Source organism: Hermetia illucens, chromosome 1 (genome assembly GCF_905115235.1).
Source record: "Hermetia illucens chromosome 1, iHerIll2.2.curated.20191125, whole genome shotgun sequence".
NCBI classification, from domain to species: domain Eukaryota; kingdom Metazoa; phylum Arthropoda; class Insecta; order Diptera; family Stratiomyidae; genus Hermetia; species Hermetia illucens.
Genome location: NC_051849.1, coordinates 149,341,008 through 149,363,343, shown reverse-complemented (window position 1 = coordinate 149,363,343; position 22,336 = coordinate 149,341,008). Strand labels below are relative to the sequence as shown.

Below are 22,336 nucleotides of genomic sequence, written 5' to 3'. Positions count from 1 at the left end.
TACGTCACTTGATGACTTGACTATCTTTGTGGGACAGTTGGCCTCATATGCGCCAATGACGACTTTGTTGAGGCATTCCGCCACTGTTTCAAGCTCTATTTCGCTCCTGACATAACCGCTCACCTGTGGATGAATGACGTTGTCACTCTGGTGTCTTGTGTAGGAGTCCCAGTGTGTTCTCCTGAGCTTTCCGTTTATTATATCTACTTGCGAGTTACCTCAATGTCGTGTGATCCAACATAGAAGAAATTCTTGAATAAGCCGCTCATCAGAGTGTACCTTAGAATTATGTCTAGTACCTCTTGCCTGGTGCTGGTTACGAATTTTGGAATATTCCCTAAGTTATGTATTTCTAACCTGTTACTGAGGATGATTTCCGGAAGTTAATCACCTCTTCAGTTAATATTGCTGCTTCCCCTAAATCTCATGGTAGACGTTGGCATCGCAGCCGAGTGGTAGAACTTCGCCCGTCTAATCACTAATTCCGGTGGAATCCGGGTGTCACTCCCTGGAAATTATCATGATGCCACGACTGCCTCTCAAGCCCTTCCCCCGGCTTGCAGTGAGACTTCGACAGCTACGAAGTCTCCAGTTACAAAGTCTGAAAGACATACGTATCATATCTTAGCTGTCTTTTGAGAATGATACAAACTGTTGGCTTTTCACGAGAGGAATTCCAAATTACAATTACTGCTGGTGCATGGTGGATTTTTACCTGGGCTGTTTTAGTACTGGCCATCGGCTCCATTAGTGCTTGGAGCTCTACTCCAATGTCAGAGTATTGTTCTCTTCCTCCGACATGGCATTTTCTTGCGTTTCGTTGTCCGACTTGAGCCCTAGAAAGTCTAGATCAAGGCCGTTCAGCTTCTCCTCTTCTGTGGGCAGCAGGTCCACCTCCTTGCTTGACTCTGTCCTTTCAGCCTCTATGGCTTCCCCAATTCCTTAAGAGCCCTCGATAGGATTTCCATCCGATTTTTCTCCCTGTGCACTTGCACAGGCATGCTACCAAATCTGTAATTAGTGAGGCAGTTACGACGTTTAATTGTCTCCAGATCGTGAGAAGTTTGCCTATGCCCTGCTTCTAAAAACTCTCGATAACCGTGTGGGGAGGCCCATGTTTTGAGTGATGAGGAGGCGTAGATGCTTCACGGTCTCAATCGTTGCGGCTTTGGGAAGGTAAGCCGTCACGATATGTGCCCCTGGGATGCCATCGCCAGTACATGTCGATAGTTCTGTTCACTTTCAGCTTGGCAGTTTAGGAACTACAGTCCTAAACCAACCCGCCGTGTCCTCCGTCGCGCAGTCTGCCAGTATAAGACCTGCTCGAAAACGTATGCCGGTAAACACAAACTCCTTATTCCATCCCTTACATATCTCCATGACGATGAGCTCCGTAATTATTTGCTGCTCCTCACGAGAGAGTATTTGCTTCGGAAATACTTTCGGCAGTATGCTTTTTACCGTATTAACATAGCCAACGATGGGTGTCCTGGTTCCTGCTTTCATCTCTGATTGTCACGAGGTTTCCTCTTTCTTAGGCTTGGATTTCGGTTTCTTGGGAGCACTTCCTTTTCCGCTGCTCTTCGGTTTCCGGGCTCTGATACTGAAGATTTAATTCTCTCTTGAGCCTTCTTAAGGGTCTCTTCTGCCTTTAATCCTTCGTCCAGGTAACGCAGAATTCATTTCACACCTACGTCACAGAGGCTTGTTTCCTTCCTGGCGTCTCATATTTTGCCCTCAGACGTACCCTGGTCGTCCCTACCCTTTGAGCGGGACCTTTGTTGGTTGCGGTCTTCGCAGTAAACCACTGTTAGCGTTGACTCCACTGCTTGACCTCCCAACTTCTCTCTTTCATGGGTGTAGTTGCCTGGCTCTCAATGTTGCGGAGATTTACCTCCGCCTAATGGGCCACTTTGTGTGCGGTACAGGATTTCGCTTACACAGTGAGAAGTGAGGATCTGTTTTTAGCAGTTTGTTGCCACATGGCCCACTCGCTGCTAGTTTCTGTATTGCAGCGCCTGCTTGTTTTCGATCTGCTCGAAGCGAACAATGGGGTGCTGCCTCGATTTTATGCAACTGATCTACTTCTAAGTGAACGAGGCGTCGGATGTGACCAGCCAGTTGTTGAGATTTGCATTTTTAGTGTCGGCCCACGTGGTGTCGAAGGATTTGGCACTCATGGTACTCATAACCCCATGAGTTTTCAATCCATCAACGATCTTCTGTGGGAGAAATTTGCGCCGATACCGCAGAGAAACAGGCTTGTAATCTTTTGGGAGAGAAGGATGTACGCGAAGAACTTGTTTTCATTCTAAACCAGGATTTTTTTGGTTTTGGAATAATCTTTCGTTGTTTAGTGTGCAATTTTTCTGACTTTTTGATTAGGTAACTGTTAATCTTGAACTTGACTACTACTAGAATTTTTTGACTTACCTCCTTCTGCTTTCCTGTAGCAAGTTATGTCATGCCGTGGTTATCTTTGATAGACGCAGGGTCGCAACTGCCGATACTTGTGAAATCTGGGTGTGGTATTGGTGGTGGCTTTGGCCAGTTGGGAGTCTCCCTCCTGCTGAACTCTAGCTCTTCAGTCACTACTGTGGGTGCACAATTGCTATGGCCCGGTTCGTTGAACCCCCATTTAATAGTCTCTTGGAGCACTCGGTTGGGATCTTCCTGCAACTTATTTTTAGGGAACGCTTTTTCAATCCTTTCGAGGAGGCGCCAATTGCTTCCTGCATCTCGGAAAGAGTAATAGGTGCGCTCTTCACCGTTTCATCGGAGCTGCAATCGTATAGCTCTGAAGACATGTGAGACTCGGCCATCGTGATATCAAGGGTTTTGGCGCCTCTTCCGCATAACGATGTTGAAGGTACGGAGGGGGGCTGTGGCAATTTCGTCCGGAAAGAACTCTTCTATACCTACATAAAGTTGCTGACGAATCTCATTCCTCATCTTCTACAAGAAAAAAGGTGTTATCGGCAACGACCACCACCCAAAATACATAATCAGTGGATCCTGTCTTCCCAAGCTTGGGCAGGTAAGACTGAAAACCTTCATTCCTGCTTAGCAGCTGGGCAAGAAAATTATCACACTTCCGGTTGCCGGTTAACCGTGCACTCATTTGACCAACAGAATTATCACTGCTTGCTCGTGAAGAACAGCAATATATTTAGTATATATTGCCGTTGTTACCTTCCATAAGTCCTTTCGCGCCTACTGATGACTTTGCGTTCCTTAGCAACGAACTCTGCGGGTGTCACTCTGAGATCACCATCACAGCCTGGATTGACACATCGCGGTAGGCAGATGCCACCCATGCCATGCACCCATGCACAGAACAGAGCAAATTACATTGCACTCATAAGAAAACGTGTTCTCTCGAAAGAGGTCACCCTAACACGTCTATAGGCATGGGGCATGGGAATCTTCATTCGAGATTGTTTGAGGCAAAGTAATTAATATTTAGAGGTTTCTAGCAGTAGTGCACTGGACCTACATAGCAACATAGATCCACTTTATCTTAGTGCGATCGTGCGGTATTACTAGCGATTAAATTATTGTGAACAGGACAAAGGCTGAAGCAGAAGATTGATAGACATAGAGAGTACAGAGAGAGATTATCTTAGGGCTAACTCTTGGGTCCAGCGTATTACTTGAGTTTCCTCAGGCTTTCCGACTCGCGGCTTGGATGTTATTGTAGAATACATGGAGATTGTTGCGTTCTACGAAACGATGATATGAATAATGAAAATGAGAATATGCTTAACGAAGGAGAAGGTGGAAGAGATTTGCTGGTGAACCACAGGGGAACGGGAAATTAATGCAATTTGAGCACAGTCATCTGCGCAGTGATGATCAAAACTAAGTTGAGCTTCTATGTTTTGAAAAAGGCGGCTAGTGCCAGTGCGGGACGTGGAAGGATATTGCAGAACGTCGATGAGGTGAAACACAGTTGGAGGTTAGTTAAATCTCTATAGATGGCGGTCGCATTGCTCAAGATTTTGAAGAAAAACGAGTAGAGTTGTACTGAAGATAAACACCAACAACTCCAAGATCCTCGATCTGATGGGGCATCGAACTCTTTCTATATGCAATAATGGGCAGAACGTCAAAAGCGTTGATCGATTTATATACCTAGGAAGCGTGGTTTTTGCCGACGGTGGCACCGAATTGGATGTTGCAAGAGGCATTAACAGCGCTAGATTCGCTTTCGTTTCCTTGGGGAAAATCTGGAAATGCAGTTATCTCAGCACCAAAATCAAGTTGAAGCTCTTAATGTTCTTTCTGTGTTGTTATATTAGGGTAGCATGAGGAAAGTGATCTGTACTGTCACATAAAGGCTCTAAGCCTTCGTCAACACGTATCTGTGACGTATTATCGGAGTACACTGGCCTGACACTATTACGAAGGACTTATTCGGCGTAGCACATGTGGTGGGAAGGCGGAAGGCCACACATTAAGGGGAGGGAGCAATTGCATTGCTCTCTACACCATGCAGTGGAATCCACTTTCCCAAGATAGCCGACGAATGGGTCGCGCTAAGTTCACTAGGCGCAGAAAAGCAGAGAGAGAGTGTAGGCATCTCAGGAAGTCATGAGGGAGTTGGACCACATTTGAGGTAACCACGAGCGGTGGCGCGCTAGACCCCACCAAGGAATAAGTGGGAACCATACAAATTCTGTAATTTTAACTCCTCCTTAACCGCCAAGTGGAATTTTTAGGATCTCTGAAGACACTTATATACTATTTGTATAGAAATAGCAAGGGAAATCACAATAGATCTTACATATGAGGCCCGCATGAGAGGATCTACGACTCCACCGATTTTCTCAACCCAAATTAACCTAGTGCTATCCAATGTGAAGCGTATATTGCAACGGTGTTATCGCCAAAAGATCGCTGCAGCCACTAAAACAAAGGCCAATATTGCAAACAGCTAATCCAGTAAGACATCGACAACTCATTTTTTTCCAACCCCTTTGCTTTGTCAGACATTATTCAAGTTCAGCGCATACAGTGAGTCAACAAATTCTGCGGAATTTAACTGAAATCTCAAGTTTTAGAAAGAAATAAGTTTGTTTGGAAAGAATTTCTATGCAATGACTATTTCAGAAAATTCTCTTGCACACAAGTAAGCAGCTTGTATTATCATAAGATATATCTCGAGAGAGAAGCCGAAGGCAGTACCGGAATGCTATGTGGTCATCAAAAGTTTTCCTTGGAACTGCAATTGCAATTAACTGACGGAGTAACCATAAAACCATAACTTACTAAGCATTAGACTTCAGAATTTCAGAAGCTGAGAAATTCCACCAAACCATGAATCAACGGAGAACCACCTCACTAAGCTATAGCTTCCAGATTTAAAAAAGAATCCAGAATGTTAAGATAATTCTTTTTCATAAAAATGTAAAAATAATGTTTTTCCGTTTGCTGTTACTACACATTCTTTAATCCTTATTCCCTGATAACTGATCCTTCATAGAAGTAATCTCGACAATGGTCTGCGATTCGATAACCACATTAAGGGCATTGCTCAACCTCCTTTCACCCTCGAATATCCGCCAATGGAACAGAACATGCTTCGGGTACTCGGATGTAGCGGTACATTTGGGACAGTCGGAACACTCGTACAATTCAAGGCGATGCAAATACTTCCTTTAACCACCGTGTCTCGTAAGGAACCATATCGGGTAGTAATTCAAATTCTCTTTGTTATTGCTAGACTCCTCTATCAATATAGGAAATCAGTTTATGAGTCCAGCGGCCTTTTCCGAAATTATCCCACAATTTTTGTAGTGGCTTTTTAAAAGTCCGTGATCAACTCAGACAGATACATCCTCCTTTTCTGAAGCACCTCTGTATGTTCTGCAACCCTCATCGCAATTAGCTCTGGCCCAGAAAGGCGCCGCATATAGGGCATGTATTTCACTACCCCTGCAATAAGCTTGCAACTTGCTATTTATAGCCACCATATACCACCAACCATATTTTAACGACCCGATATCAGGCATAGTCTAAGGACCCCTTCAAACTCAACTTGACATCAATAATCACCCCTTGGTATCTAATGATCCATTTTGAATTAAGATTCACAGCTACCAACCGAACCAAGATTTTGACAATATTGTATTCCCGTCTGCCATGTTCAGTTTAACTATTCGTAGTCATGTTTTGGTTTCATTAATAATTTCACTTGCATACGAACTGTGGCTGCTACTAAACGGAACAAAGGCTGGAGAAGAAAAAGGAAAAAATGGTTTCAAATTCATACAGTCCCGCATCCACAAAATCCCAAACAGTCCATCGTACATGACTGCAGGATTTGGATCCTTGCTGTCACAATGTATTCCTTCGGGTCGTTATCCGCCCCATACCAGGGAAGCCTATACGAAAGGTAACCTTCAAGTTAAATACCTAACATACACACAAAGTGCCCACTAAGCAACCCCAATTCACCATATTAAAAGCCTTGCAGGCATCAAGCGTCGCTACCGTAGAGCACTTACCAACGGCCTTCCATCTACGACCACTACCATCACATCGGTCGTAGAATGGTCTCGGCGAAACCCATATTATCCACTAACCCGATAATCTGGAAAATGATATATAGTAACATTTAAAAACTAGATATACCGATACTAACAACCGGTATCCGGTCTAGGCCTGCCTTAATAAGGAACTCCAGACATCCCGGTTTTGCGCCGGGGTCCACCAATTCGATATCCCTGAAAGCTGTCTGGCGTCCTGACCTACGCCATTGCTCCATCTTAGGCAGGGTCTGCCTCGTCTTCTTTTTCTACCATAGATATTGCCCTTATAGACTTTCCGGGTGGGATCCTCCTCATCCATACGGATTAAGTGGTCCGCCCACCGTAATCTATTGAGCCGGGTTTTATCCACAACCGGACATGGTACCGCTCATAGATTTCGTCATTGTGTAGGCTACGGAATCGTCCATCCTCATATAGGGGGCCAAATTTTTCGGAGGATTCTTCTCTCGTACGCGGCCAAGAGTTCGCAATTTTTCTTGCTAAGAACCCAAGTTTCCGAGGAATACATGAGGACTGGCAAGATCGTAGTCTTGTACAGTAAGAGCTTTGACCCTATGGTGGGACGTTTCGAGCGGAACAGTGTTTGTAAGCTGAAATAGGCTCTGTTGGCTGACAACAACCGTGCGCGGATTTCATTATCGTAGTTGTTATCGGTTGTGATTTTCGACCCTAGATAGGAGAAATTGTCAACGGTCTCAAAGTTGTATTCTCCTATCCTTATTCTTCTTCGCGTTTGACCAGTGCGGTTTGATGTTGTTGGTTGATTCGTCTTCGGTGCTGACGTTGCCACCATATATTTTGTTTTGTCTTCATTGATGTGCAGCCCAAGATCTCGCCACACCTGCAGCCTGCTCGATCTGGATGAAGGCATTTTGTACGTCTCGGGTGGTTCTTCCCATGATGTCGATATCGTCAGCATAGGCCAGTAGTTGGGTGCACTTGAAGAGGATCGTACCTCTTGCATTTGCCTCAGCATCACGATCACTTTCTCGAAGGCCAGGTTAAAGAGGACGCATGATAGCGTATCCCCTTGTCGTAGATCGTTGTTGATGTCGAATGGTCTTCAGAGTGATCCTGCTGCTTTTATCTGGCCTCGCACATTGGTCAGGGTCAGCCTAATCAGTCTTATTAATTTCGTCGGGATACCGAATTCTCTCATAGCCGTGTACAGTTTTACCCTGGCTATGCTAGCATAGGCGGGTTTTAAGTCGATGAACAGATGGTGCAACTGTTGTCCATATTCCAACAGTTTTTCCATCGCTTGCCTGGAGTGAAGCCTCTTTGGTATGGGCCAATGATATTCTGGGCGTATGGGGCTATCCGGCCTAGCAAGATAGTGGAGAATATCTTATAGATGGTACTCAGCAACGTGATACCTCTATAATTTCTGCACTGTGTGATATCCCCCATTTTATGTATGAGACAGATAATGCCTCGTTGCCAATCGTCAGGCATTGATTCGCTGTCCCATACCTTCAGCACAGGTTGATGAACCACTTGGTGTAACTGGTCGCCTCCATTTTTAACCAATTCGGCTGTAATTCCATCGGTTCCGGGCGACTTATGATTTTTAAGCCTATGAATTGCACGAACTGTTTCTCCTAAACTTGGTGGTGGCAGTATCTGTCCGTCGTCTTCAGTTGGCGGGACCTCCAACTCGCCGATGTTCTGGTTGTTCAGTAGCTCATTAAAGTACTCAACCCATCGTTCCAATATGTCCATTCTGTCGGAAATCAGATTTCCCTCTTTGTCTTGGCAGGATGAGCATCGAGGTGTATAAGGCTTCATTCTGCTGACTTGTTGGTAAAACTTCCGCGCCTGGTGTGGTTGCTCCCTGTATTTTTCTAGTTCACATACTTGTTGGTTCTCCCAGGCTTCCTTTTTCCGTCTGTGAAGTCGCTTCTCCGCTCGACGGAGTTCGTGATAAGTCTCTGCGCGTGCCCGCGTTCTTTGAGAATGCAGCATTACACGGTATGCAGCATTCTTCCGTTCCGTTGCTAGCTTACATTCGTCGTCAACCAGCCTTTCCGACTCATTTAGCGGCTGGGACCAAGTATGCTTGTGGCCGTATCCATGATGACGTTCTTCAGGTGATTGTGAAGATCATTTGTTGATGCTTCATCTCCAGGTCCTCTGTTGACTGCAGTTATTGCGGCATCCATTTCCCTCTTATAGGTGTCGCGGAGGACTGCGTTGTGGATGGCTTCAGTGTTCACTCTCACCTGATTGTCAGAGGGGTCTAGGTGGTATTGTCATTCCAGTTCGTACCATCATGCCAACGAGATAGTGATCCGAGTCTATATTGGCCCCCTATATGTTCTGACATTCATCAAGGCTGAGAGGTGGCGGCGTTCGATCAACACGTGGCCAATTTGATTGAAAGTGGTCCCGTCTGGAGAGGCCCACGTATGTGTGTGGACCACTTTCCGCGCGAACCAGGTATTTATCATTTGTATTTTCGTGTAAGCTATGGGAGCCAACGTATCGCCTGAATACGGGCTCCTTCCCTACTTCGCTGTTAAAACCCCCAAGTATGATTTTGATATCATATCTGGGACAGGCTTCGAGGGTTCGTTCTACTGCCTCGTAGAAGGTATCCTTCTCCGACTCTGCAGTCTCCTCTGTAGGGGCGTGAACGTTTATGAGGCTTATATTTCTAAACTTGCCTCGCATGCGCAGAGTGCATAACCGTTCGCTTATGTTTTCAAAGCCGATAACAGCAGGTCTCATTTTTTGACTGACTAAGAAACCTACTCCGAGCACATGGTTTACTGGATGATATATTAAATATGGTGTAGTGGCTCTTCTCCAGAAAACCGGTCCCTGTCCATTGCATCTCCTGTAACGCTGTTATATCAGCCCTATATTGGGACAGGGTATCGGCTAGGTGCTCATCAGCTTCATCTCTGTACAGGGAGCGCACGTTCCATAAGAAAATGCGCAAATCGTTAATCCGTTGTCGTTGCCGGGTCCGTCATTTTAAAGTCCGTCCTGTCCGAGGCTCCTGTTGTGGCTTCGTAACATGTTGTTTTCCATGTAGGGTTGTCAGCCCTACCCAACCCCCAACCTGGAGGACCAGTTGGTACAATTTGTCCCGTTTTTAGGCGCGGGAGACTCGCCTTCATCCTTCTTCGTCTGCAGCTTTTCGTTACGAAAGGGCTCCACATGGAGGTGGGATAGGGTTTGGTAGTAGAGCTGTTGGTGTTGGTTCAGCAGGCATTTCCCAGGTTTTATGCTCCATCGTGGGTACCAATCCACGTTTCGCCCTGGGACCCATGCTACCCTTTGACCACCAACTAAGAGATATGACGTTATAATGTCACTACAACGTTCCCACCACAGTTGGGAACCAAATGCATAGACTATTAAATTTAGATGTCAGAATCGCGTATACACGCAAGAAGGTGAATATGTACAGCGTTAATTACAAGATAATAATAATAATCGTTGGCGCAACAATCCATATTGGATCAGGGCCTTGAAGTGTGTTAGAGCACTTCATTCAAGACCGTAACGGTACACTACAGAACACTGTAGGATGCAATGTGTGTCAGCATTGCGCTCGCCCGAGATTATTACCCTGATTTGACTCAGGTACTCATTCACAGCTGAGTCGACTGGTATCCGACGTCAAATCACGATGCAAATTCCACTGCCACCAGTGAGATTTGAACCGCGACCTTCCGTATGACATCCTAGTGCTCTAACCACTGAGCTCTCCGGACACAAGATATGTTCACAAAAATCACACCAATTGATGTGCTTGCGGCTTTTGTTCAAAATAATTTCAACCGCTTTTTCGCAACTTGTGGAAAATCGAGCTATACTTTAACAAGACATTTTGCCGATCTCCGGTGTTACCGAAAAGGAGCTACGAGACGGTTCCAGGTGTGGACAAGATTCCAAACAAAGCTATAAACGTTGCTGCCAAGACCAGACCCAAGTGGTTCATAGAGACAACTCATTAGATGCTGCCTCACCGCTGCCCTAGGAGCAACAACTTAACTTTAGCGGAATGAAACAGAGTGTCATAAAAAAGCTGAAAAAAGTTACACAACTGAAAAGGTACGCAGACAGCTATCATTTGTTTACCTGCGACATCAGCTGTTGAATTGAATACCGCGGGCATGGTAAAAATAGTTTATATTGTGGATCGGTATTTACATAAGTGAACAAGAATACGGCTATATTCTGAGGTCCGAAAGTGAATACAAACGAATTCGTATTTACGAGTACGAATTCGAATTCTGTCGCATTAATATTTCCAAAAGCATTCCTGTCTGAGTCCCTCAACGAGTCTACTCTACCGACAGGTAACCTTGTCCTCGGTGGTGATCTATCAAGCTACGAATTCTTAAGAAAAGGATTTGTAGATCTCTAGCATTGAATACCACACTAGCCTGAACTGAGGTACTGCGCCCACTGGATATGCTGATCCCTCCATTGTGGCGGTGAAACAACTTGCATGAGGAACGCACTGAATTGTGAACGGCATGGAAAAAGTAGTTTGGCCATGATTTCGAAGAAAACTAACAATATTTTTAGCGGCGAGACCAAGACAAAAATTCCGGGGAAAAGGTCTCCGCGATACGACAACATTTTAATATAGGGCCCCCTGCCGGCCGAAACAATTGTGTCTACCAAGCGCCATTTCCGAATTATCGGCGTGGCCGTCGCACTAGTTTTTATAGGTATTTCCTATGGTATTTGAATCACTCAATCCGACAGCGATCCAAGGGAATAAACGGTTCTCCCATCAACCAAATGAACCCCCGCCCAGAAAGTAAAACGCAAACCGCCATGGTGAAGGCAAGTATCGGGCAGAAATAATTTGGAACAAAAAAATGATCCGGACTAAGTTGAACATTATATATAACTGCCGTGGCACTACGAGTGCCAACATATTGTAGAAGGAGGGCTACATGAAACCTGTATTTGGGGAGGTGTGACGCGATACGTCAAAACAACAGCTGTAACAGACGGTGGTAGGGTTCATGGTCACCACTTCTAAATTGGCGGCGACAATCAGTGCTTTTCGTTCGCTAAGAGAAGCTGATCACGGCCTAGATCCGCCTCCCGAAAATGTCTATCGGGTAGTCGGATAGTCTGGTACCACCGAGGGTTTGCGAAAAAAGACTCGAAATGTACAAGTCCCTGGGCTGCGCTTTTTCAAAAAACTAGACTCACCAGAAGCATTGGCGACAGCTACCCGGAATGCAACACCACGTTGCCTGACAATTGAGACCATGGCCCGACGCCACTACCTAATCGATACAGGTGCTGAACTCTCGATTTTCCCCGCATCCCGGAATCATAAACAATACCGCATACCTTAAAACTCGTGCAGGAAATTCTTCGTCAATCAATAAGTATGACTATAGGCAGGTCAACATAAGCCTAGGAGTGTGGCGAGGCACTTCATTATCGCGGACATTGGCATTCCCACCTTAAGTACAAACTTCCTGCGCCACTATGGATTGCTGGTTGATCTGTACAACAGATACTTCATTAAATCCATAACTTCCCTTAGATCGTCAGGAAGAATCTCAACTACACACCAAGATTCTTTCCATAACTTCTGAAAACGTTGCCGACCTACATATTTGCGTACTTCTTCGAAAATACCGGAATTCACTACGGATCGTAGTCCGTTAATCCCGAAGGCATTCCGAAAACGACAATACGCACACCTTTTGAACTTTTTGAATTCACTAGAATGACTTTTGGGCTGTGCAATGCAGCACAAACCTTTCAGAAATTTATCCACTCTGTGCCATGAAGCCTTAACTCTTGTTTTGTATATTTAGGTTATGGTCAGGTCCTCGTCTGCGAATTCTTACAATTGCAGATGGGTTTCCTCGCCCATCTGATAACCCCTGAAGACATTTAACCGGGCCCAGTCAAATTCCAAGTTATTTTGAGCTTCCCCTTTCAATTTCAGTTAAGCCTGTGACAAGTTCTTGGGCAACCATCGTTTCTTGCTCAAGGTAGTCCAGCATCAATCGCCCTCAATATTACCTGTCTGGGCCGAAGAACAAAGTCTCCAGCTTGTGCGGTCCCCAGAGGCTATCCAAGTAACAGCTGATGGAAACTACACTGGTGGAAGATTGGCCACTGTATAGACACTGGTTAGGCAGGATCATTGGAGCCTAATTAGTGCATCCTTGAAAGCATAATTGCCATGTTGATAACAAGACAACTTCTTCAAGCAAAAACAATTGTTCTCCGGTTTTGAATACTGAAGTATTCCTTAATATCTATACCCCATTTGTTTTTTGTTGCTTTTGAAAGTTAGGCCATTTGTTCAAGATACTTCTAGATAATTTGCATAACCATATAGATACTGCCAAATAGATACTGGCCTTTGAGACGCGCATATGGTATATATTATCAAATCTTACATAATTTACTTATATCTTTCGAACAAAATTTCAAATGACCCGATTAAGGATTCACATCAACAACAAAATTGAGTTTAGAGCCACAATCAACTGTATTACGATTGGGCTTATAAACAGGACCCTCCTCGTCTTGACTTCGTGCAAAAAAGAAACTCCCAATCCCTAAACAAACTGAAACCACCTCAACATTCGTCCTTTCTCTTAGATATAAATTCACTTGAGATACTCCCGCTTCCAAGAAGAAAACCCACCCATCCATTACCCAGCCCTTTGCCTCAAATTAATTGGATCGAATTCATAATAAATGAGTCCCAAGTTTACACAAAAAAGGTGAAATCCCAAAAGCGACTATCGGTCATTCGTTATTCATTATCCTGTTAGCCCAGACTTATCGCCGTGCGGTTATTAAGGACTGATAATAAAATATCCGAAGGCGAAGGTGATACCTAGCGAAACCACAACCCAAAGTGAGCTATTTTGTGGCTTTCTGCACGCATAAAGAATTCTAATCGTAAAAATTGACTCTACTTCCATTTCCTGGTCTAGTAAGTTTCTAATTTTCTTGTATCCTTTTTTCGTTTTCGATTCCTGCGGCAACAGGTCGCTTTGGGCAGACGAGTCGGTCTCTACAGATTTTGTGGCGATATCGGACGTGGAAACTTCTCAAAAGTAAAATTGGCCGTACATCAATTGACCCGAGGTGAGTAAGAATTTGATAGTATCCATTTGTATGAGTGTGTAAATATGGTTGAACTAGGACTTTGAGTGCTTTTGTTGCTTCCTCAGTTTTCTTAGGGTAATTTATTACAAACAATATAAATTATATCCATTTCTCCCTTGACACGTTTCAACCCTAATATGCCGCAATTAAGATTCCACGAGGGAGCTACAGACATGATTTAGATCTCACATTATATCCTCCCAAGAAGATGTTGGGATTTATGCAGGTAAATGGTGGTGATACCATCCAGTCATTAGGCAAATGTTTCCTTGGCGATATGGCCAGGTAATGAGCGAGGAAGGGAACAGAGGAAAATTGTAATATTAAATTTTAAGCAACATCACATATTCCCAGCAAATGGCTATGAATAAGTAAATTCCAATTTAACAGTACTTAGACCCAAACTTTTCCATAAACTATGTATTCGATTTAACAGGACTTTCAACGGGCATTTTATATAAACGCATTGCCTAAGAGTAATTTAAGTCAACATGACAAGTCTAGAATAAATAATCTCACCAAATGGGAAATGGAATGACGCCAACCTATGCCTGGAATACATTCCTTTATACGAGTAAGGAAAAAATGAATTGATAGATTCCTGAATTTCTCTGGGAGCACTAAGGAAATATCAAAACACAGAAACTGAAGTTTTCCTTTAAAATGTCCCTTCAAACAACTAAAAGTAGTACTGTCTATCTGTCTGTCTTCAGGAGCTGAAAAGCTGCAAAAGATACGGACACGACATTGTGTGGAATCTTTACCCACTAAAACCACCCCTGACTCCCTCCATACCCCGCCACCACCATAAAGTATTACATCACGGGGCAGAGTTAGTTCATTCTAGCTTGGTCTCCTTTCTTCTCTTGACGGCGTACGTAACCGTGCCTTCCTGGTCTTCTCTGCCTTTCACAGTTCCCTCTGAATCGATCCGATCATGAAGCTGCTATCATTCTCCACATAAAATCTTCTGGTATCAGCAGCTCCCCTAGAATCTCCCCTAAGTTCCGCCTTTCTTTCACGAATCTTGAACAGTAGAAAAATGTGTACAGTGGGTCATCTGGGATTTCATGGCAATTTGAACAATTCCATGAAGTATCCAGTTCAAACCTGGGAAACAGGGTAAGATTTTATTTGATATCTTCATGCCATCTCTTCAACCACCTTTCCTAAGCAATACTACGCTCTTGCTATCTATTTATAGACCTCTCTATCTCTCTCTCTAAGCTTTCTTCGTCTGTGATAAGGAAGAAATTGACTTCAAATTGTATATGTTCGTCATCTTATCTGCCAAGATGTCAATCAGCATCATTCCCAAGATGACGAATGCTACACCATCTAAGACAGTCCCGAAAGCAGAACACCCTCTTGGGATTGTCCTTCCGTAGACTGTACCCAGTTTATGAATATTAATTGAAGTCTGCAAAGTAATGCCTTTCCTCAAACTGGAACTGCATAGAGCAAGATCGAGCTCACCACCTTCACTATGAGCAACCTATAAGTATACCGCGGCCATCTCACATTCGGCATCATGTTTGCCAAGGCCACTGCGCAATATTTGGTGGTACTACCCTTCCCATGTCAACCAACAAATTATTCCTGACTAGAGAGGCAACAAATTGCTTCTGGTTAGAGAGGATCTTTTACAGGAAGAAGGCTTTTGTGCCACACAGACAATGGAGTAAGGGAATGCACTGTCAGCGGAACTGTGAATGATCATGTATAACGATATTTTCAACTTTCCGCTAATTAGCGGGGCCACGAAAATGACGTAGCTGTGATTGTTGTTGCGAAACAGTCTGGCATATGGAGTTGTATTCATCCGAAGCAATAAATGCTAGAAAGAAGTGGCTGAATGTTTTGTCTTTGACTGGCGGTGGACAAAACAGAGGCGGTGCTTATCATGACTGCTCGCCTCAGAATCGGAAACCACATCATCAAAACTAGCTATAAGGAACCTTGGACTGATGTAAAGATGGTGGACTTCAGGCAGAATATCCAATATGATTGCATTTTTCTCCTTTTTCTTTTTCATTAGCCTTTGTCCTGTTCACAAGCGGGATCGACTCGTCCTGATAAGTTGCACCATTTTGCTCTATCAAAGGTCTGATCTGGGTGCAGTCGTGACGCTCTCAAACGTCCAGTACACCAAGTCACCATTGTTTCGGCCGACCTTTTGGTCGCTTACCATGGACTTCGATGTTCATCGCATTACGTCGCTAGTCCAACGCAACATCTTGTGCATGAAGCGATTTCATAACGCAGTTCTCCATTAGCTGATGATATTCATCCGAGATATTTAAGCTAAGGAAACATCATCTGCATAAAGCAGTGTATAGGGCACCGGACGTTGTATGTTCCGTGAGACAATGTCCATAACAAGAACAATGAAGAATGGTGAGAAGGCTTCTTTGATAAACACCAACAAGACACGAAGCGGTTTTGATACACCCGCGACACTTCGAACTTTACTTTTTGAATCGCGGTGGACCAATTTAACCCGGCGGACGAGGTCTTTTGGCACTAGATTTTGTCGCGGAGCATACCAGATGAATCTATGTGGCACACGGTCAAACGTTCTCTCCAGATCCAGGAATGCAATGTAAATTCTCTGAGTCAATATTAAGTCCCAGCCCTTCGCCTTCCAGAACTTATAGTACATGCGATGCCGCCAGGTCCTGTTGTTTTCCCCGATTTCATTCGTTTATTGTCTTCACGACTTCAGTCGTGGAAGTGGATAATGAATAAATTCTTCCATTGAAATCTGCTCGAAATATTCCCGACATCTATCCGCCACGGCTCGTCGGTCAATAAGCAAAGTTCCGTTCTTGCCATTAACGCAACAGACGTGTTCGACAACTTACGAGCGTTCGTGTCGGCATTTGACAAGTCGATGCAAATCTGTCTAGTTGTGCCGAGTATCTAGTTTATTGTAAAGATCTTTGTAATGGACGGCTCGGGTAACAGTGATCGCTTTCTTTACCTCCCGATTGGCATTTTTGCAAGTTTGCCAATTGGATGGTCTCATAGGTAAAAGCTTTGTGCCCAGTTACGGTGGTAAAATGTCATTGTCTTATGCGAATATAGTCGATTTGCATTTTACTGTTCCCATTACAGAATTTAGGAAGATGAACTAACCGTTTGATAAACCATATATTCATAAGTACAAGGTCATGGATGTCCGCAAAATCGACTAAACGCTCGCCACCGGAGGGTCCTTGTGTATTCCTCCGTCTTTCCACTGAGGATGTCAATATTTAGCATGCAGATGCTTATTTTTCTCAGACTAATGCGTTAGGAACCCTTACCGTTTTCTCGACAGGATCGGGGCCTGCCTTGCCGTTTCGACTAAGATAAACATTTTTCCAATGCTTAGAGCTCAACACGATCATTTCGTTTTGATGCATTATCTTGGTCGGCTTGTCGCGGGAGATAGGATTTAGCATAGTGGAATACTTTCAACTATACTTTATTTGTCTTTTTCCCTGATCTCAGCATCTTTTTGTTTTCTTTTACTGAGAACAGTACAAAATATAATACGATGCCTTAAACCCTCTTCTTTTTCCTGGTCATGGCATCAGCATGCCATGTAAATATGGCGAAGCTTCCAACATTCTTGCTTAAGGAGTTCAATGCCAACCTGATCCTTGCAAGAATAATGCTAAATGATGAAGGACAGCTACGCACACGTAGGGTGCTTATAGCTAGAGCGGTGAGCTCTATACTTCTCTACGCAACACCAGTTTGGGGAACTACACACGCAATGCTCCAGTGATGACAGTTTATTGGAGCTGCAGTTGTAGGGCCGTCTCAGACTAACCGACCTATGCGATAGTCACAATAATACCGATCAGCATTTTGGCTGACCATTTGGGACGCATTTATGATGAGCTCGGTTTTTCCTGTGGTGGACTGGTGGACTGAACAATGCCCGAAAGACGAATAATTGAGCAGGTGGCAACATCTGTAGGAAAGGACGGAGAAGGTCGATGGATCCATCCAAATGCGGACGCAAAAAAGGGCTGGTGAGATAAGCTAGGAGCTCATGCAGATGCTGTAGACAGTTGTATAGGTTTAAACTGGACAATCCACCTAACTGTGGTAGTTGCGACCTTATTTCGGATTATTTCTTCTCCCATTGTCCTAAATTCGCAGAGGAGAGGAAGAGTCTGGACGAGACATATCCCCGGAAAGTCGAATAGGAATATTGATTACGTGCCAATAGAACTGGAATTCACAGTGGGACAGATTCAGTGCAGATTGAGAGAGGCAAAGGAGGCGAGAAAGGCGCGGTTGTGAATGCAATCGACGGGCGAAAAGAAACGCTAGAGCCATGTCCGCCCCGCGATATAATACTTAACAATAGTTGCGCATGCAAGAGGGCAGTAGGGGGTGGTTTTCGTGGTTGAAGATGGTTTTTTTGAAGCGAGAAAGTTCCGCATAGTCTGTATTTGATATAGAAACAAGGTCCATCCACAACTTTTGAAGAAATATCATAACTTTCTCAGCGAACACAACAATAGTTTGACAGTATTTTCAGGGCTCTATCTAAAGCACTTTACATTGCCTTTTTGGATCCACCATTAGCTCTGGTTTTCGCGTGACTGAACGGAATGGCGTAATAAAAGGGTCAATAATACTTCTCCATATTTGTGTACTATTCATGTATGTATTTTCTAACGCTATAGTTGAGTTCTGTCCACAGCCTTACTTCTCCTGCAAGTTCTTCAAATTTCACAACTCATCCCATACCCTGCCAGTCAAATAAACTCATAGATTCTGTAATTTATCTCCAATCTCAAGGGCAATAAACATCGCTTCAACTTTATTGTATGTACATAAGAAAGAGCCCTCTGAAAATTAAATAAGTGCTCCTACTCATCTTCCTCTCAAAGGGCATTGTAGAGGTAACTTTTTCTGAGGAATATACATATTTCTCCGAAAAAAGATATTTTACTAAGTATATAAAAACATTATTTTCGGCAACAATCCATCAAAAAGCCATTCCCCAATATTCCCGAATAATAATCCTTCCCCATTCTTTCCCTGAGGCAACGAAGAATTTTTGTATAAATAAACTTTGGGATGAAATCCAAAGTAATCATTATTTCTCTCATCTAATTAATTCCCAACAACAAGTTCGAAAAATTCCAATTAAAATAAAAGCCAGACTTTTAATGGACATTCTAAAAAAATGACCTTTTTCTAATTAAACAATTTCATTTCAAACAAAATTTTCAATTTATTTCCATTTCGCGAATATTTACATTTCATCTTTGCTGATGCCAATTGGAAATCTTCTGGCCTTTCAATTCGGAACTCACTTTGTCTGTGGGTGCGCTAAAGTCTGCATAATTGGCTAATTGTTTTAGAAGTCTTGGGGGATTCGAATGCGTTGCCACCACGTGCGGAAGCTCCTCGCGGCGGAGGAATGAACATCCAACAAATGCGAAAGAAGCCTGCATCCCCTCGTTCTTGTTCCAATCCCTTTGCACCCCTAATAGGAAATTCCGAATCATGCCGACTTCCTTCCTTAAATATTCAGCTTTCTCTTGACTTTACTGAAAGCTCCTTCGAGCATTTTCCCATTTTTGTTTACACGCTTTAATTTGCGAATTGGCAGCCAAGGACATTCTTTTTCGACGTTATTTGCTAAGAACTCCTCGCACTAATTTGTTTGGACAACACTTGTAAGCGTTTTAAGTCGCGATGCTGGTACTGTTGAATGTTAGATTCTTTCCAATTTAAGACACTTATTTCGTAACTGACAATGGTATTTTCTGTGTGCTTCGAAGAAAACATTGAAGTCTGCCAAAACTCTCTACTGTTTTGGCTCTGCAAAGACCTAATGTAAATTTTTTTTCCTACCCATTTGCTACTTAAGACCCCGAACTTTAATGAAATAATATAAACTACTACCCTGGGTTCATCCTTCTCCTTGACAAGCGCAAACCTACATGGTGACGTTCACGTAAACTTTTTATTGATAATTTATTACCAATTTTCTAATCCAACCAACCGACAACATCAAATCATACTGATCAAACGGGAAGAATAAAGATTGGAGACTACAACTTTGAGACCGTTGATAATTTTTCCTATCTTGGGTCGAAAATCACAACCGATAAGAGCTATGACGATGAAATCCGCGCACGGGTGTTGACAGCCAACAGAGCCTATTTCAGCTTATAAAAACTGTTCCGCTCGAAACCTTTCACCATAGGGTCAAAGCTCAAGCACGAACTTTTGGCCACGTTCATCTTCCGATGAATTTTTGGCCACCTACTTGAGGATGGACGATTCCGTAGCCTACATAACGACGAAATCTATGAGCGATACCATGACCGTCCGGTTGTGGATAAAATCCGGCTCAATAGATTTCGGTGGGGGGGTCACTTAATCCGTATGGATGAGGATGATCCAGCCCGGAAAGTCTATAAGGGCGATATCTATGGTAGAAAAAGATGACGAGGCAGACCCTGCCTAAGATGGAGCGATGGCGTAGGTCAGGACGCCAGACAGCTTTTAGGGATATTGAATTGGTGGACGCCCGCGCAAAACTGGGGTGCCTGGGGTGCCTGGGGTTCCTTATTAAGGCAGGCCTAGACCGGATACCGGTCGTTGCGCCGTTGATGATCACGAATTTTCTATACCATTTGACAAATTGATTTCGTAGCGTGGCCCCCAGAGAATCTCCTTCGTTGCTTGGAACGTTTCTTTAGTTGTACTCCTCCTCTTTTCTCCTCATAGCGTAGGGATTTATTAAATCAATTATCGCAAATTTCTATATCTTGCATTTCATACCTAAATCCTTTCTTATAAAGTTAATATTTACAACTTTTTATAATTTTATGATTTCTTCCTGCTCTCTCCTCTATAAACTACTTTATATCCAACCTTCTATAAAAAAACATTTATTTACAGGTTATTTTATATGTATTATTATGCTATTACTGGCATTGTGATCAACTAAACGCGCGGTTTCGGCTTTTTGTAACTAATCAATAATTATGATCTACTCGTATATAATGTATATAATGCTAATTTCCATTCTCGATGCCCTAGTTTGGTTGACTTAGTTGATTTGATGTTCGCGGTGCTTCATCAAGATAGCCCCAATAAAGCTTGATATGATATTCCAGTGCCGTTAGGTTTGAGTCATCTTTTTAATTGCCATCTACGCTGCTGAAGAAGATATACTCAGTATCATATATTTCCCTTTTCCTTTCCCTTTCCCTTTTCCCCATGCGATGATTATACTTGTATTCGAGCAAGGACTCCGTTGGTAGATATTTACCAAAATTTCTTTCGCCCGATTTTCTCACATCGTTGAGTTGTGCCTTCCACCAAACTATGATACCCGTCTGTCATTTCTTCTATCTCAGGAAGTCTCATTTCGTGGTTCAGTAATGTGAATTCTTAGAGCTTCTGCTCCTGGGCAAGCATATCAACAGGAATGACACCACGAAAAAAACAGTACTGACGTTTCCGATAGAATGGGATATGATGAAGTTACTCTGCAATAAACAATAGACTTAAAAAGTGTGCTTCAACGCATCAAGGGCATCAGTCTACATTAGGCTATTTTTGTTGTGAGTAGAGCCTTGGGCTCCCGCATCGGTATGCCGTCGAACTACCAATTAAACACACCCCCATCGTCAGAGAACTGGCACCCACTCTCACCGCTTTCAACAGCGGAAGGGGAAAGGACTAAGCGAATCGTTAGTTCAAGAAACTCCCTGCCACCCGGCCCCACCACCGATCGAGCTCTACCTTCTGCGTAACAAGAAAAAGTTGAACGGATCGGGACACTCGGCTCCGTCTGTCAGAGCTGTTCAGCGTCTCTCCGTCAGTGTTATCAGAAAAGAACTCCACTATGTTTGCATAAAGTTGTTGACTAGTCCCATTCCACCTTCTGCAAGAAAGAAGGTGTGATCGACGTCGTCCACAATCCCGCTGCAGAATACACAGTCAAAAGATTGTGCGTTCCTAATCTTGTGCACGTAAGACTGGAAACCTCCCTGCCCGCTAGGTAAGAACATCGACAATCTAACCACGGTTTCGATTCATCCACAAATCTAAGTGAAACCATGAGTAGTCATCCATCCTCTTATCCACCGCATCAATAGTCCAAGTCAGCTTTGCTCTTCTGACCCTCTAACGGTTCATAGAGCAGGGAACAGTCTCTCAGATAATACCTCAATATACGTAAGTTGTTGTCGGGCATATATAATGAATTTTCTAATGTGCCTAGCATGTCTTTCCATCCTACGAAAATAAAGACATTTCTGACATTAAACGTTGCGAAATCGGCGGCTATGTGCCTCTGTTTGATGAGCCGCAGTCACAAACCTACAACTGTCTTAGGGATAAATCCCCTGCAGCACGTATCGCTTCAGTGAGTCAACTGCTGATGAGATTTCCGAGCATTTTCCCGACAGTGTAAGGCATACAGAATAACATGTACTGCTCGACGACTTCCATTATAGCTAGTTTTTGGCCTCGAGGATACCTATTCGGCGCTACCTCTTATTGACTTTTTCGGCTTCGGTCTTTTCTGTCAAGTTCTCAACGAAGACTCTACCACCCTCCATTTTGCGTATAAATGAAACTTCTGCTCTTCGAGCTTGTTCTTACAGTAGATCTCATGCTGGTCCACC

General features: G+C 43.6%; 1 protein-coding gene across 1 annotated transcript in view; it reads left to right on the top strand.

Moving 5' to 3' along the window:
* The window catches only part of LOC119646448 (probable serine/threonine-protein kinase SIK1B), a 93,654-nt gene that overhangs the window by 23,916 nt on the left and 47,402 nt on the right, over window positions 1-22,336 (top strand). The window contains exon 2 of the mRNA XM_038046900.1: window positions 13,556-13,655. The gene's annotated coding sequence lies outside the window, so the exon portion shown is untranslated. The remainder of the gene's footprint in view (window positions 1-13,555; window positions 13,656-22,336) is intronic.